This window comes from Oenanthe melanoleuca, unplaced genomic scaffold, assembly GCF_029582105.1.
Source record: "Oenanthe melanoleuca isolate GR-GAL-2019-014 unplaced genomic scaffold, OMel1.0 S148, whole genome shotgun sequence".
NCBI lineage: Eukaryota > Metazoa > Chordata > Aves > Passeriformes > Muscicapidae > Oenanthe > Oenanthe melanoleuca.
In genome coordinates, this window is record NW_026612797.1 from 1 (window position 1) to 16456 (window position 16456).

At 55.8% G+C, this 16456-nt stretch overlaps 2 long non-coding RNA genes across 7 annotated transcripts; one reads left to right on the plus strand and one right to left on the minus strand.

Moving 5' to 3' along the window:
- Positions 1-3565: 3565 nt before the first annotated feature.
- LOC130266688 (uncharacterized) lies at positions 3566-7949 on the plus strand. 2 transcript variants are annotated; one of them, XR_008842947.1, is made up of 5 exons: positions 3568-3747; positions 3978-4112; positions 5091-5818; positions 6459-6704; positions 7867-7949. It is a non-coding gene; the product is annotated as an uncharacterized LOC130266688 (long non-coding RNA). The 2 variants fall into 2 exon arrangements; XR_008842948.1 differs by lacking the exon at positions 7867-7949 and having other exon boundaries at positions 3566-3747; positions 3998-4112; positions 6459-6548.
- On the minus strand, positions 5752-10340 carry LOC130266687 (uncharacterized). Of its 5 annotated transcripts, none has more exons than XR_008842943.1 (5): positions 9812-10340; positions 7962-8017; positions 7219-7434; positions 6470-6648; positions 5752-5838 (listed from the first exon to the last, which is right to left on the minus strand). It is a non-coding gene; the product is annotated as an uncharacterized LOC130266687 (long non-coding RNA). The 5 variants fall into 5 exon arrangements; XR_008842946.1 differs by having other exon boundaries at positions 7863-8017; positions 9812-10337; XR_008842942.1 differs by lacking the exon at positions 7962-8017 and having other exon boundaries at positions 9812-10333.
- Positions 10341-16456: the final 6116 nt, after the last annotated feature.

The window sequence follows — 16456 nt, forward strand, 5'->3', positions numbered from 1 at the left end:
CCTGCCGATCGATCTCTCTCGGCTCGATTGCTCAGGCCCAGAGCAATGCACCCTAAACCGATCCCCGCCCCTTGGGCTTTGTAACTGCCTGGGGTGTCACGTGGCCCCGTCCCCCGTTTTTAAAGGGGTTTTGGGGTGTTTTGGGGGGTTTTAAGGTTGCTTTAGGGTATTTTGATGGGATTTTTTAAAGTTTTTATTGGATTTTTAATTTTTTTTTTTTAATTTTGGGGTTTTTTTAGGGGTTCTGGGGGTTTAGCCCAGCGCTGACCCTGTCCCTCTTCGTTCCATCCCCTGGGACGCTCCCCCGGCCCCGCCCTGCCCCGCCCCAGCCCTGGCTGCGCACCCGCCGCTAACGCCGCCTTGTGGGCACAGCGCGGTACTGCAGCCGCTGCCGAGCAGCTCCCTCTCCCCTCCTCACCCGATTGCCGCTGCCAAAACCCAGCCTAAGGCTGAGCTCCCTATCCCCTCAATCTCTGCAAGGAATCGGATTTCTCAATCCGGCAGGGCAGCAATGCTGTTCTCCTCGCCGGAGATCCGGATTGCAGCGGCGCCCCCGCCTTCGCTGCCCGGATGGAGCGGGGAGCGGGGGGTGTGTGTGAATAGAGGGGAGGGTGACGCCGAGTTCGGGCTGCGAGAGCGGCCGCGGCTGCGAGCGTGGGAAGGGCGGCAGTGCTGCCGCCTTGTGGGCACAGCGCGGTACTGCAGCCGCCGCCGCTCCGGCGCCCTGGCAGCTGACGTCCTGTGGGCACAGCGCGGTGCTGCGCGCGTGCCCTTCCGATGATGGGAGCGAGCGCGTGCCGGGACGCTGCCCTGTAGGACTGCCGCCACGCTGCGGATGCCGCTTGCGGCAGGAGCCCGGCCGAGACAAGCATCCCCGCCCGTGCCTGCCGCCGCTCGAGCGTCGGCCGGAGCTCTTTTCGGCGTCGTTGCCGGATTCAGGCAGGCGAATTAGAAATTGAGATGGTGAGGGGCGTTACGGGTACCACAACAAAGATGGCAGCCGGGCCGGAAGTGGCCTCTGCCAGTAGTAAAGATGGAAGCAGAGAAGGGCGGAAGTGACGTCTTGCCAACTCTCAAGATGGCGGCTCGGCCGGTACGCGCCTGACCTTCTATATATGGCGGCAGAAAGGGCGGGAAAATGAAGGACCCCAGTGTGTTTTGGGGGCTGCCTGCGCGCGACGCCGACAGCGATCGCCGCGGCGCGATTTTCTGCGGCGTTTCCGAGAGTGCGGACACGGGCTGTGGGCTCAGCGGCGCCGCGGGCGCGCGGGAGTAGGGCAGGCGCCGACAGGCGGCTGCGGGCACACGCCTTTCTCTGCTTCGGGGTCCTGTCCTGCCGGGGGCGGTACCGAAGGCGGTACCGGGGCGGTACCAAGGGCGGAACCAGGGGCGGTACCAAGGGCGGCACCGACGGCGGTACCGGGCGGGGATCCAGGTGCGGGGCCGTGAGGTGATCCAGGGGCGGGGCCGGGCCCGGCACAGGTGCGCGGGGTCTCGGTGCGGCTGCGCGGGGCGTGGCCGAGGTGATTGAACTCCAGGTAATTGGCTCGGCCGCCATTTGCCCGGGCTGAGCTCGCTGCGGACAGTGGCTGCGTTGGAGCTCCGCGCACAGGGACTGGTTGGATTTCTGCTTTCCCTCCTCTCAAACCCTCTACCCCTCCTTCCTCCTCCTCGTGTTCCCCTTCTTTTTCTCCCTTTCTTGCCTTTCTCTCTCCTCCTCAAACCGACCCTTTCCCCGCCCCTTTCGGCCTCTCCTCCTCTTTCTCTCTCTACCTTTCCTCCCTCCTCCCCGTGTTCCTTTTCTTTTCTTTCTCCCCCCCCCAACCTGTGCCCCCCATTCTCCCTCTCCTGTCCCTACCCCGCTCCCCTCTCCTGTTCCCCTCCTGGGTCCCCCGTCCCTCTCCCCCCCCCGGCCTTTCCCTCCCCGTCCCGCTTCCCTCCGCAGCCCGAGCCCTCCCTGCTCCTCTCATCCCTGTGTCCCTCCTTCTCCCCTGGCTGTTTCCCGCTGTTCCTTCCCATCCGCCCCCCATCCCTATACACACCCTACCCTACCCTGTTCTATTCCTTTCTTCTCCTGCTCCTGCTTCTACCCTTCCTTCCCCCCAACCCTGGGCCCCCCCATTCCCTCTCCCTGCTCCCATTCCCCTCATTCAATCCTCCCCTCCTTCCTCCACCCTCCCATTCCCTTCCCACCACACTTGTCCCTGTTCCCTCTCCCTGCTCCCGTTCCCCCCCCCCCCCACAATTCCGCCTCCCCTCCTTCCTCCACTCTCCCATTCCCCCCCCCCAGCGCCCCTTCCCCTGTCCCCGCTGCCCCGCACACCCCGGCGCCCCCCGCCCTCGGTCCTTGGTCACCCACCCCGACCGCCCCGTCTGCCCCCATTCCCATCCTCCGTGCCCGCTTTTCCTCTTTCCCCCGCCCCGCGGGGTTCGGGACGCCGCATAATAAAGGCCGGAGAGCCCGAGCGGCTGGAGCCGGCCGGGCGCGGGGGCCGCCGTGCCAGCCCTGGAGCCCCAAATCCCGGCGCTCCCGGTGCCCCCGTCCCGCGGAGGCCCCGCAGCCCTGAGCGCGGAGCAGCGCCCGGCTCCCCGTTCCCGTGCGCGCACAGCCCCGGGGCTGCTGCCCGCGCACCCCTGCGGAACGAGCGGGGCTGGGGCGCGGGAGGAGCCGCTCGGCGGGGCCGGGCACGGTTCCGCTCGGGCTGTTTCTCATTCACCTGCCAGATGGGATGCTCCCCCTCTCCCTTGCTTTGCAACTCCAAAAAGCTCTGCAATGGCAAAACCTCTTTTATTAAAACTCGGTTGCGGCTTTTCCCCTTTGCTTCCAGGTCACAGGATATACTGGGATTGAGAGGGTTCCTAAATCCGACTCTCGAGGACACGGCCCGTGGGAGAATTGAACTCACAACCTTGGCACTACCTGGACTGTGCTCCGACTGACTGAGCCCTCTGCATCTCAGGTATGAAACTCCCAAGGATGGGAATCATTGGCTCCAGCAAGGAAACTGCAGCTCCTTCTATTCTGCTAAAGCAGCTTTACACACCAGCCCCTGCCACGGCTGTAGGGTAGAACTGGCTGGCAGCTGGCATGACAGCACCGCATCTTCCCATCCCCTGATTTTCCTGCCCTTTCCAGGATTTACCCAGCAGCTGTAGATTTGCTCTTGCCATGTCTCTTTGTAGGGAGAAGTGAGCAGGACAGGTTCTGAGGCTTCCCTTGCTGCGTGGCCTGAGTTCTTCTGGAGAGTGGCAGGTGGCATTTCCTGCAGGTGAGTGTTGCCCAAATGAAGCAGCTGCTGAAACTGGGGTTGGTTTTGTGGCCCAGAGCTGCACAGAGGCCTCAGTGCCAGCAATGCTCCTTGATGTTTCTGTGTGTCCCAGCTGCGAGGGGCAGGACGAGGCCAGGAGTCCCCAAAGGCATCCAGCACCTCTTGTCCTTGGGCCCTCGGGGCAGGGGCTGTGCCTGCAGCGTCCTGCCCGTGCCGAGCACACGGCCCGGGATGGGCGCTGGGTGCCCGGCCGGCGCTGGCACGGACACGGCTCAAGGGCTGCCCGTGGCTCCCGGACCAGGGGCTGCTCTGAGCAGGCTCCTGGAGATGCTTCAGCCTGGATACAGGCCACTGACAGCCCAAAAGCAGCCCAAGGAGCAGCTGGCGTGTCCTGGTGATGGCGGCACGGGCTGCGTGCAGAGGGGCTCAGACAGCAATTCCTGGTTCCAGCCTCCCAGAGCTCCCAGGCAGCTGCCAGGTATGTCCTGTCCACCCCAATTCCTTCCCTTCCCTTCCCTTCCTTCCCTTCCCTCCCTTCCCTTCCCTTCCCTTCCCTTCCCTTCCCTTCCCTTCCCTTCCCTTTCCCTGTCCCTTCCCTTCCCTTTCCCTTCCCTTCCCTTCCCTTTCCCTTCCCTTCCCCCTTCCCTTCCCGCCTGAGGCCTCGTTCAGCAGCAGCAGCACTGAAGCCAAGGCAGTCTTCCCTCACAGCTATTAAATGCCACCGACAGCCTGCAGAGATGCCTTCAAATCAAAGGTTCAGGTGGGATGAAGTTTTGTTTGGACGAAGGTGGGAGTTTCCAGGGAGCCAGCTGGAAGTGCAGAAGGGATGGAAAGCTTTCCCAGGTGGGTCCCACTGGAGGTGTGCTGAAGGCAGGGATGTGCACCCTTTGCTGAGGGAAAAGAACTTGCAGAGGCTCTGAAAGGAGCTGAGCTGCTGCAGGGAGAGATGTCCTCCCGTGGGCACGGGGAGCTGCCTTGGCACGGGACGGGAGCGCCCCCGGCCCTGCCTTCTCCTGCTTGAAAATATCACCTGGAGCCCCGGCTCAGGGGGGCTAAATCAGCTGAACTCCAGGCAGCTCTGTCAGCTGCCCCCAGGGACATGGGTGGGGCTGGGGGATGAGGGCTTTAAATAGCCAGTTGTTTGGAGCAGATGCCTGTCCCTGTCCCGATGCTGCTGAGCTTCCTTGGACGCTCTGCCCGTTCCTGGCACAGCTGGCGTTCAAGGGGCAGCTCTGCACGGGAATATCCACCCTCCAGGAGGCACTGTGAGGTTATGACATTACATATGAGCATTACTGTAGCCAGCCCAGAGCCGGAGGTTTGTTTTAGAAAGAAAATTCTTGGACTCTGCAAAAGTGAAAGCTCAGTTTCTACAAAAACCATCTGGTTGTGGCATTGCACGCTCCAGACACTCTTCTCTCCTTGCCTGAGCAAAAGGTTTTATCTCCTGTACTAAATCAGGAGAAGCACAAAGACAGAATTCCACATTCACCAAGCATTAAATAAGGGCTTCAAAAGAAAAATCAGGGCAGCAGTAACTCTTAAGAGCACTTAGCTTCAAACAGGCAAGCCTCAGAACAGCTGTTCACCTTTAGTGCTGCAGAGGTACTTCCAAGACAGTCACTAGAGGTCAGACATCTAGGTCTTATCGCCTTTATTTGTGGTGTGAAGATTGCCAGCCCTTAAGGCCAGCAGGGCCTCCTGCATCAGGCAGGGCTCAGTGGTGCCTTTACCTGCGGAAGGTCGGCTGAATCCATACAGGTCTCTGTACTGCAAATGCACGTGAACCAGTGGAAGAAAGCTCTCCATGTGCTTCCTCAGGTACTTCCCAGTGGCACTGCTCAGACACCAGAGCTCCAACTGCAGCAGGTGAGTCCTGGAGTGCTGGATCAGCATGGCCACAATGGCCAGGGAGGTGAGTGAGCACTGGGCAAGGCAGTGAGCCTGCACCTCAACACCACCTGTGAGAGCAAGGACTGGCTCACTCTGGAGAGCCTGAAGGAAAACTCGCTCCAAATCTCTTCTGGCCGATGCTGACATCAATTTCCCCAAAGCCTTAATGTGCTCTGTGGACAGCAGAAGTTCTCCTTGCTGGGGCTGTCTTTGGTGGCTGTCTGTAAAGAGCTGCACCAAAGTTTGTCCATAGAAGCTTAACTGCTTCCCTATTTTAGGGGATTTTTTCAGATTTCTGAGAAGCCAAGCCCATCTCAGGAAGTTGCAGCATGGTTAAAGTGATCTCCTTCAGCTGAGCTGCAGTCATGTACATGTGCAGCTCCTCCAGAGCCTGCAGCTGGTGAGACTTCCTGGGATAGACCTGGCTTTGGTCCTTCCCCCCAGTCTGCAGCTCTTCCAGGACACTTTTGGTGATGGCTTTGAAATACTTGGACAAGACGTGTCTGTGATCTCTCGTTTTCAGCAGCTGGAGCACCCCAGAATGGAGGTGAGCTGACAGGAGCTTCACAGTGACAGGGTTCAGACCAGGCTGAGGAATAGAGCGCAGCTCCAACGCCAGGAACCAGCTCTCCAGTGCAGGATGTCTGAAAATCAAGGTGAGTGCATCCTCCAGGGTCTGTAACAAACAGAGGTAACAGCATGACTGAATGGATAATCACAGTGCAGGGTAAAAAATAAACTCATTCATCTGCCTATTTTCCACATTTTATCAGTTACAATTATTGAACATGAAACTGTCTACTAGCTGACCAGAGGATAAAAAATATTAATGAATTACAAGCACATAAATATCATTCTCTCAACATTTATGCTGTGGGATTTATGCTGTTATACTGAACACTCTGGACGTGTCTAAGCTCGTCTGCAGAGAAGAACTGAGTATTCTGGGGTTCATCAACACACTCTAATCTCCACAAATTCACAGAACAGATGAAAGGAGAAAAAATTCCCTCCTCAGGTACATAATTTTCAATAAGGCTTTACACAGGGCTGAGGGGATGCATTTTTTCCTGAAAAGGTGATCTGATTTGAGACTTCTCCTGACCGTGTTCCAGCTCAGGGGTGGGACTGTGGGTGATGCAGCTGGCTCACATCTCCAGACAGTAGTTTAGCAACCTCACGCTCTGCATTCCTAAGTTCCCCTCCAAGAGCTTGACAACAACTCTCTGATCAGCAAAACTATTCCCCAGAGAATCGGCCAAACCCAAGTTTACTAACATGTGCCTCTGTATGCAGGGATTTGGTACCTTGTCATTTGAAGACACTTCTGTCATCAGAGGCTCCTCATCCATGAAGAGATCCCATCAGCCTGATGCTCCTCCTGCTTCTGCTGCTGCTCCAGCTTTATTTCATTGTCCCGGCACAACAAGATGCTCAGCAGGTCCACACAGAGATCAACAAGCTGAGGACCCAAAGTTTTACCAAGCTATGAAAACAAAGACATGTTGGAAGTGAAGAAAAGAGGAGGATGGGAGCAGACAGGTAATTATACAGCAGGAATAGGAGTTAACTAAGAACTACTTAGATTACAACCTCTTCTGGGAGAAGGAACCACCTCCCTTAATAGAACCTGATTCTAAGAGAAGTCTCAGGTTGCCAAATAAATAGTGATAGAATTTCATTTACACATCTATATATATTCATTTATACATTATATATATGACATTTGGAGGTACACAGGCCAGTGAATTTTACTCTCTGCAAAGGCTTCCTGGGGAGACCCAGGAGCTGGATTAAAATCTCGAGGTTATTTGCACTCACACTGATCAGCAAGGTAACCCATGCAAAGTAAATCCAAAGCAAATCCTCAATAATAAGAACTGGCATTTGTTTACAAATTACGTGCAGTTTTGTACGGTGCTGTGCAGCCTCAGAGACAAGCACAGAAAAAAGAGCTACAGAACTGGAACCTAAGTTTGAACAGCTAAGTCATTTGTACCTTCTACATGAAAATAAATCAAACATAACCACAATATTATTACAATATTGCTCTTACCCTGCTGAAGTTCTCCACTGTGGATTTCAGGTATAACAGCACATGCTTTACTCCCAACAAAAGCTGGTCAGGTGGGAGCCAGGAAGCCAATTTTGTCTGAACACCACCTTCCAGTAGGGTATTGCTTCCTCTCTCATAGGCTCTCTTTAGCAAAGTGGTAAATGCAGAATCCAGGGGCACAGCAGGTTCTTTGCTCACCTCCTCGTGATTTTTAAACTGTTTAAAGTGAAAAAAAAAAATCATAAGAGAAAAACAGTGATGAATATGAAACAAAAATCTCAGCTCCCCATGTTTTGAGATGAGCTCTGAGCTGAACTCAGGTGGAGTGTAGTAGTGTTCACTGCTGGCCTTGGAGAAAAACTCACCAAACCCAGCCCAGGGGGCCTGTGATCCCCAACCCAGCCAGAGGCAACTGCAGGCACTCTGAACTGACACATATAATCTGCACAAGGGAAAAAAAGGATGCAAAGTAGCCACCTACTCATTAGAACTGATTACCTCTTCTAGATATAGAAAGCCATCCACCCAAGTTTTCTTCTTTTGGCACACTCTGTCACAAATTAAACTGTGTTTGACAATGATCAAATGAGTGTTGATGCCTTTTTTTCTTTCTTTTTTTTTTTTTTTTTCCTCTGAAATCTCACCTAGGTGCTTTATCTTTATTAAAAAGGAAAGGGCTGTTTGTTCTAATTGTACTAGAAATAAATCAGGTGGTTGAAGAAATAAGTCAGGTGGTTGCACACCTTGTCTGGCTGTGGTGTCTCCCTTCAGCTCTAGGAATCACGCTTATCAAGGTGTCCTGTTTGCAACACAAGCAGAAAAAGGTACCAAAATTCATCTTGGAACTCATATTTATAGAAAGTGGCTAGATTATTTTTTTAAAGAATCAAAAGATAAAATAACCCAAGTATATTTTTTTTTCTGTAACTTTTTCTCCCTGCACACAATATAGCTGCACCTCAGAGCAGCTCCACATTGCTTTCTCTGTACAGAACTGATGACACTTAGATTGTCTTCTCTAGCAGCTCCTATGACAATTAAAGCTGAATTTGTTTCCTGGCCTACACAAAAACAAAACAAAACAAAACAAAAAAAAAAAAACAACCAAAAGAAACAACAACACACCAAACAAACAAAACAACAACAAAACAAACAAACACAAGCAACACAAAATCCCCAAACATCCTCAAAAAACCCCAAAAAATCCCAAAAATATTCCCCAAAATCCCCAAAAACCCAAAAATAATTCCCCTAAAGAATCCCCAAAAATTACCAAAAATATCCATCCAAAAAACACCCAAAACCATGTGGAAGTGGCGGCCAAATGTAAGGAAAAAACAAAAAAAAAACCCAAAAAAACCCCCAAAAATACCCAAGAAAAAATTCCTAAAAAATCGCCAAAAATTAAAAATAAAAAAAATCCCAAAGAAAATCCCCCCAAAAATTCCCAAAAACCCCCAAAAAATCCCAAATAATCCTGCAAAAAAAAAAAAAAAAATCCCAAAAAAATCCCTACAAAAATTCCCCAAAAATCCACAAAAAATTCCCCAAAAATATCCCCCCCAAAAAAAAGAAAAAAAATTCCCCAAAAAAATCCAAAAATCCCCAAAAAATCCCAAAAAAATCCCAACATTACCAAAAACCCCCAAAAATTCGCCAAAATTACCAAAAGTCTTCTCAGAAAACCCCCCAAAAATCATCTGGAGCTGGTGGCAAAAGGTAAGAAAAAAAACCCCAAAAAACCCCCAAAAATTCCCCAAAAATATCCCCAAAAATTGCAAAAAAAAAAAAAAAAAAAAAAAATCCCCCCATAAAATCCCCCAACATTTTAAAAAATATCCCCCCCAAAAATCAGCTGGAGCTGGCAGCCATAGGGGAGAAAGAACCCCAAAAAACTACCCAAAAACTCCAAAAAAATTCCCAAAAAAACCCCTAAAATTACCAAAACCCCCCCAAAAATTCCCAAAACCCCCCTAGAAACACCCCAAAAAAACACCCAAAAAATCCCCATAACCAGGCAGCCAAAGATGAAAAAAACCCACAAAAACACCCCAAAAATATCACCAAAAATCCTTAAAAATATCCCCAAAAATTCCCCAAAAAATCCACAAAACTACCAAAAATATCCCAATAAAAATTCCCAAAGAAATTCCAAAAACCCCTCAAAAATCCCAGAAAATCCCCAAAAAAGTCCCAAAAAACCCCAAAAAACCCAAAAATATCCCCATAAATATCCCCCAAAATTCCCAAAAACCCGAAAAAAATTCCCTAAAATCCCAAAACGATTCCCAAAAAATTTCCCCCAAAGTACCCCAAAAATTTCCAAAAAAATCCCAAAAATTACCAAAACCCCCCACAAAATTACCAATAATCCTGAAAAAAATTTCCCAAAAAAATCCCCCAAAATTACCAAAAATATTCCCTCAAAAAACTCCAAAAATTAGCTGGACCAGGTGGCCAAAGTGAGAAAAATACCCCAAAAAACCAGCCAGAAACACCCCAAAAATATCCCCAAGAATTATTAAAAACGGCTCAAAATGATGCCCCTTTCACGCCACTGGTAGAAATGGCACAATACCAAAAAAACCTGTACCTGTTCCGTTTTCAGACTGAAGCAACAGGATATTCCTGGCTTCTAGTGCAGCAGGGAAGGGAAAGGTTTGGGTAATCCCGTCTTCATTTAAAGATTTCTTCATGAAAGCCATCACTGCCCTCGACCGGGACATCCACCACAGCCAGGGCACCTAAAATATGAAGAAAAAAATCTAAGCAGAGGATCCAGACTAGCAGGAAAAACAGCAGAGGTAGAATGCACCACTCCGAGAATACAAGGCATCTTTTTAATTGATCACAAACTCCCTGGCAGCGCCGGAGCGGCGGGTTCGGGAGGCGCCGGGGCCGGTTCCCCTCAGCGCGGGGAAATCCCCGCACCGCCCTCCCGCGCACGGCCGGCGGCACGGGAGCCCCGGCAGCAGCCCGGAGCAGCAGCGGCAGCGCCGCGCGGCCCCAGCGCCCGCCCCGATGCCGCCGGGTGCCCGAGCCCCACACTCCGCCCGCCGAGGGAGCGGCGGCACCGCCGGCACCCGAACCGGAAGCGCTGTCACGTTAGCGCCCGCACGTCAGCGGCCCGGGCTCCGCCCACGGCCCCGCACGTCATCGGGTCGGCCCCCCCCGCATCACAGCCGCGGGCCCGCCCCCCGTCACAGTGACGGCCACGCCCCGGTCCCCAGCCGCGGATCCGCCCCCCGCCTCACATCAAGGCCCCGCCCCTCGCGGCACAGCGCTGGCCATGTTAATGCCTGCCGATCGACTGCTCGGCGATCGACTCGAGCCTGCCGATCGATGCTCGGCGATCGACTCGATGCCTGCCGATCGATTGCTCGGCGATCGATTAGCGATGCCTGCCGATCGACGCTCGGCGATCGACTAGCGATGCCTGCCGATCGATCGCTCGGCGATCGACTAGCGATGCCTGCCGATCGATCGCTCGGCGATCGACTAGCGATGCCTGCCGATCGATCGCTCGGCGATCGACTCGTGATGCCTGCCGATCGATCTCTCTCGGCTCGATTGCTCAGGCCCAGAGCAATGCACCCTAAACCGATCCCCGCCCCTTGGGCTTTGGAACTGCCTGGGGTGTCACGTGGCCCCGTCCCCCGTTTTTAAAGGGGTTTTGGGGTTTTAAGGTTGCTTTAGGGTATTTTGATGGGATTTTTTAAAGTTTTTATTGGATTTTTAATTTTTTTTTTTAATTTTGGGGTTTTTTTAGGGGGTTCTGGGGGTTTAGCCCAGCGCTGACCCTGTCCCTCTTCGTTCCATCCCCTGGGACGCTCCCCCGGCCCCGCCCCTGCCCCGCCCCAGCCCTGGCTGCGCACCCGCCGCTAACGCCGCCTTGTGGGCACAGCGCGGTACTGCAGCCGCTGCCGAGCAGCTCCCCTCTCCCCTCCTCACCCGATTGCCGCTGCCAAAACCCAGCCTAAGGCTGAGCTCCCTATCCCCTCAATCTCTGCAAGGAATCGGATTTCTCAATCCGGCAGGGCAGCAATGCTGTTCTCCTCGCCGGAGATCCGGATTGCAGCGGCGCCCCCGCCTTCGCTGCCCGGATGGAGCGGGGAGCGGGGGGTGTGTGTGAATAGAGGGGAGGGTGACGCCGAGTTCGGGCTGCGAGAGCGGCCGCGGCTGCGAGCGTGGGAAGGGCGGCAGTGCTGCCGCCTTGTGGGCACAGCGCGGTACTGCAGCCGCCGCCGCTCCGGCGCCCTGGCAGCGCTGCCGTCCTGTGGGCACAGCGCGGTGCTGCGCGCGTGCCCTTCCGATGATGGGAGCGAGCGCGTGCCGGGACGCTGCCCTGTAGGACTGCCGCCACGCTGCGGATGCCGCTTGCGGCAGGAGCCCGGCCGAGACAAGCATCCCCCCCGTGCCTGCCGCCGCTCGAGCGTCGGCCGGAGCTCTTTTCGGCGTCGTTGCCGGATTCAGGCAGGCGAATTAGAAATTGAGATGGTGAGGGGCGTTACGGGTACCACAACAAAGATGGCAGCGGGCCGGAAGTGGCCTCTGCCAGTAGTAAAGATGGAAGCAGAGAAGGGCGGAAGTGACGTCTTGCCACTCTCAAGATGGCGGCTCGGCCGGTACTCGCCTGACCTTCTATATATGGCGGCAGAAAGGGCGGGAAAATGAAGGACCCCAGTGTGTTTTGGGGCTGCCTGCGCGCGACGCCGACAGCGATCGCCGCGGCGCGATTTTCTGCGGCGTTTCCGAGAGTGCGGACACGGGCTGTGGGCTCAGCGGCGCCGCGGGCGCGCGGGAGTAGGGCAGGCGCCGACAGGCGGCTGCGGGCACACGCCTTTCTCTGCTTCGGGGTCCTGTCCTGCCGGGGGCGGTACCGAAGGCGGTACCGGGGGCGGTACCAAGGGCGGAACCAGGGGCGGTACCAAGGGCGGCACCGACGGCGGTACCGGGCGGGGATCCAGGTGCGGGGCCGTGAGGTGATCCAGGGGCGGGGCCGGGCCCGGCACAGGTGCGCGGGTCTCGGTGCGGCTGCGCGGGGCGTGGCCGAGGTGATTGAACTCCAGGTAATTGGCTCGGCCGCCATTTGCCCGGGCTGAGCTCGCTGCGGACAGTGGCTGCGTTGGAGCTCCGCGCACAGGGACTGGTTGGATTTCTGCTTTCCCTCCTCTCAAACCCTCTACCCCTCCTTCCTCCTCCTCGTGTTCCCCTTCTTTTTCTCCCTTTCTTGCCTTTCTCTCTCCTCCTCAAACCGACCCTTTCCCCGCCCCTTTCGGCCTCTCCTCCTCTTTCTCTCTCTACCTTTCCTCCCTCCTCCCCGTGTTCCTTTTCTTTTCTTTCTCCCCCCCCCAACCTGTGCCCCCCATTCTCCCTCTCCTGTCCCTACCCCGCTCCCCTCTCCTGTTCCCCTCCTGGGTCCCCCGTCCCTCTCCCCCCCCCGGCCTTTCCCTCCCCGTCCCGCTTCCCTCCGCAGCCCGAGCCCTCCCTGCTCCTCTCATCCCTGTGTCCCTCCTTCTCCCCTGGCTGTTTCCCGCTGTTCCTTCCCATCCGCCCCCATCCCTATACACACCCTACCCTACCCTGTTCTATTCCTTTCTTCTCCTGCTCCTGCTTCTACCTTCCTTCCCCCCAACCCTGGGCCCCCCCATTCCCTCTCCCTGCTCCCATTCCCCTCATTCAATCCTCCCCTCCTTCCTCCACCCTCCCATTCCCTTCCCACCACACTTGTCCCTGTTCCCTCTCCCTGCTCCCGTTCCCCCCCCCCCCCCACAATTCCGCCTCCCCTCCTTCCTCCACTCTCCCATTCCCCCCCCCCAGCGCCCCTTCCCCTGTCCCCGCTGCCCCGCACACCCCGGCGCCCCCCGCCCTCGGTCCTTGGTCACCCACCCCGACCGCCCCGTCTGCCCCCCATTCCCATCCTCCGTGCCCGCTTTTCCTCTTTCCCCCGCCCCGCGGGGTTCGGGACGCCGCATAATAAAGGCCGGAGAGCCCGAGCGGCTGGAGCCGGCCGGGCGCGGGGCCGCCGTGCCAGCCCTGGAGCCCCAAATCCCGGCGCTCCCGGTGCCCCCGTCCCGCGGAGGCCCCGCAGCCCTGAGCGCGGAGCAGCGCCCGGCTCCCCGTTCCCGTGCGCGCACAGCCCCGGGGCTGCTGCCCGCGCACCCCTGCGGAACGAGCGGGGCTGGGGCGCGGGAGGAGCCGCTCGGCGGGGCCGGGCACGGTTCCGCTCGGGCTGTTTCTCATTCACCTGCCAGATGGGATGCTCCCCCTCTCCCTTGCTTTGCAACTCCAAAAAGCTCTGCAATGGCAAAACCTCTTTTATTAAAACTCGGTTGCGGCTTTTCCCCTTTGCTTCCAGGTCACAGGATATACTGGGATTGAGAGGGTTCCTAAATCCGACTCTCGAGGACACGGCCCGTGGGAGAATTGAACTCACAACCTTGGCACTACCTGGACTGTGCTCCGACTGACTGAGCCCTCTGCATCTCAGGTATGAAACTCCCAAGGATGGGAATCATTGGCTCCAGCAAGGAAACTGCAGCTCCTTCTATTCTGCTAAAGCAGCTTTACACACCAGCCCCTGCCACGGCTGTAGGGTAGAACTGGCTGGCAGCTGGCATGACAGCACCGCATCTTCCCATCCCCTGATTTTCCTGCCCTTTCCAGGATTTACCCAGCAGCTGTAGATTTGCTCTTGCCATGTCTCTTTGTAGGGAGAAGTGAGCAGGACAGGTTCTGAGGCTTCCCTTGCTGCGTGGCCTGAGTTCTTCTGGAGAGTGGCAGGTGGCATTTCCTGCAGGTGAGTGTTGCCCAAATGAAGCAGCTGCTGAAACTGGGGTTGGTTTTGTGGCCCAGAGCTGCACAGAGGCCTCAGTGCCTCCCTCTCAGTGCCAGCAATGCTCCTTGATGTTTCTGTGTGTCCCAGCTGCGAGGGGCAGGACGAGGCCAGGAGTCCCCAAAGGCATCCAGCACCTCTTGTCCTTGGGCCCTCGGGGCAGGGGCTGTGCCTGCAGCGTCCTGCCCGTGCCGAGCACACGGCCCGGGATGGGCGCTGGGGCCCGGCCGGCGCTGGCACGGACACGGCTCAAGGGCTGCCCGTGGCTCCCGGGCCAGGGGCTGCTCTGAGCAGGCTCCTGGAGATGCTCAGCCTGGATACAGGCCACTGACAGCCCAAAAGCAGCCCAAGGAGCAGCTGGCGTGTCCTGGTGATGGCGGCACGGGCTGCGTGCAGAGGGGCTCAGACAGCAATTCCTGGTTCCAGCCTCCCAGAGCTCCCAGGCAGCTGCCAGGTATGTCCTGTCCACCCCAATTCCCTTCCCTTCCCTTCCCTTCCCTTCCCTTCCCTTCCTTCCCCTCCGGTCCCGTCCCTTCCCTTCCCTTCCCTTCCCTTCCCTTCCCTTCCCTTCCCTTCCCTTCCCTTCCCTTCCCTTCCCTTCCCTTCCCTCCTTCCCTTCCCGCCTGAGGCCTCGTTCAGCAGCAGCAGCACTGAAGCCAAGGCAGTCTTCCCTCACAGCTATTAAATGCCAACCGACAGCCTGCAGAGATGCCTTCAAATCAAAGGTTCAGGTGGGATGAAGTTTTGTTTGGACGAAGGTGGGAGTTTCCAGGGAGCCAGCTGGAAGTGCAGAAGGGATGGAAAGCTTTCCCAGGTGGGTCCCACTGGAGGTGTGCTGAAGGCAGGGATGTGCACCCTTTGCTGAGGGAAAAGAACTTGCTGAGGCTCTGAAAGGAGCTGAGCTGCTGCAGGGAGAGATGTCCTCCCGTGGGCACGGGGAGCTGCCTTGGCACGGGACGGGAGCGCCCCCGGCCCTGCCTTCTCCTGCTTGAAAATATCACCTGGAGCCCCGGCTCAGGGGGGCTAAATCAGCTGACTCCAGGCAGCTCTGTCAGCTGCCCCCAGGGACATGGGTGGGGCTGGGGGATGAGGGCTTTAGATAGCCAGTTGTTTGGAGCAGATGCCTGTCCCTGTCCCGATGCTGCTGAGCTTCCTTGGACGCTCTGCCCGTTCCTGGCACAGCTGGCGTTCAAGGGGCAGCTCTGCACGGGAATATCCACCCTCCAGGAGGCACTGTGAGGTTATGACATTACATATGAGCATTACTGTAGCCAGCCCAGAGCCGGAGGTTTGTTTTAGAAAGAAAATTCTTGGACTCTGCAAAAGTGAAAGCTCAGTTTCTACAAAAACCATCTGGTTGTGGCATTGCACGCTCCAGACACTCTTCTCTCCTTGCCTGAGCAAAAGGTTTTATCTCCTGTACTAAATCAGGAGAAGCACAAAGACAGAATTCCACATTCACCAAGCATTAAATAAGGGCTTCAAAAGAAAAATCAGGGCAGCAGTAACTCTTAAGAGCACTTAGCTTCAAAACAGGCAAGCCTCAGAACAGCTGTTCACCTTTAGTGCTGCAGAGGTACTTCCAAGACAGTCACTAGAGGTCAGACATCTAGGTCTTATCGCCTTTATTTGTGGTGTGAAGATTGCCAGCCCTTAAGGCCAGCAGGGCCTCCTGCATCAGGCAGGGCTCAGTGGTGCCTTTACCTGCGGAAGGTCGGCTGAATCCATACAGGTCTCTGTACTGCAAATGCACGTGAACCAGTGGAAGAAAGCTCTCCATGTGCTTCCTCAGGTACTTCCCAGTGGCACTGCTCAGACACCAGAGCTCCAACTGCAGCAGGTGAGTCCTGGAGTGCTGGATCAGCATGGCCACAATGGCCAGGGAGGTGAGTGAGCACTGGGCAAGGCAGTGAGCCTGCACCTCAACACCACCTGTGAGAGCAAGGACTGGCTCACTCTGGAGAGCCTGAAGGAAAACTCGCTCCAAATCTCTTCTGGCCGATGCTGACATCAATTTCCCCAAAGCCTTAATGTGCTCTGTGGACAGCAGAAGTTCTCCTTGCTGGGGCTGTCTTTGGTGGCTGTCTGTAAAGAGCTGCACCAAAGTTTGTCCATAGAAGCTTAACTGCTTCCCTATTTTAGGGGATTTTTTCAGATTTCTGAGAAGCCAAGCCCATCTCAGGAAGTTGCAGCATGGTTAAAGTGATCTCCTTCAGCTGAGCTGCAGTCATGTACATGTGCAGCTCCTCCAGAGCCTGCAGCTGGTGAGACTTCCTGGGATAGACCTGGCTTTGGTCCTTCCCCCCAGTCTGCAGCTCTTCCAGGACACTTTTGGTGATGGCTTTGAAATACTTGGACAAGACGTGTCTGTGATCTCTCGTTTTCAGCAGCTGGAGCACCCCA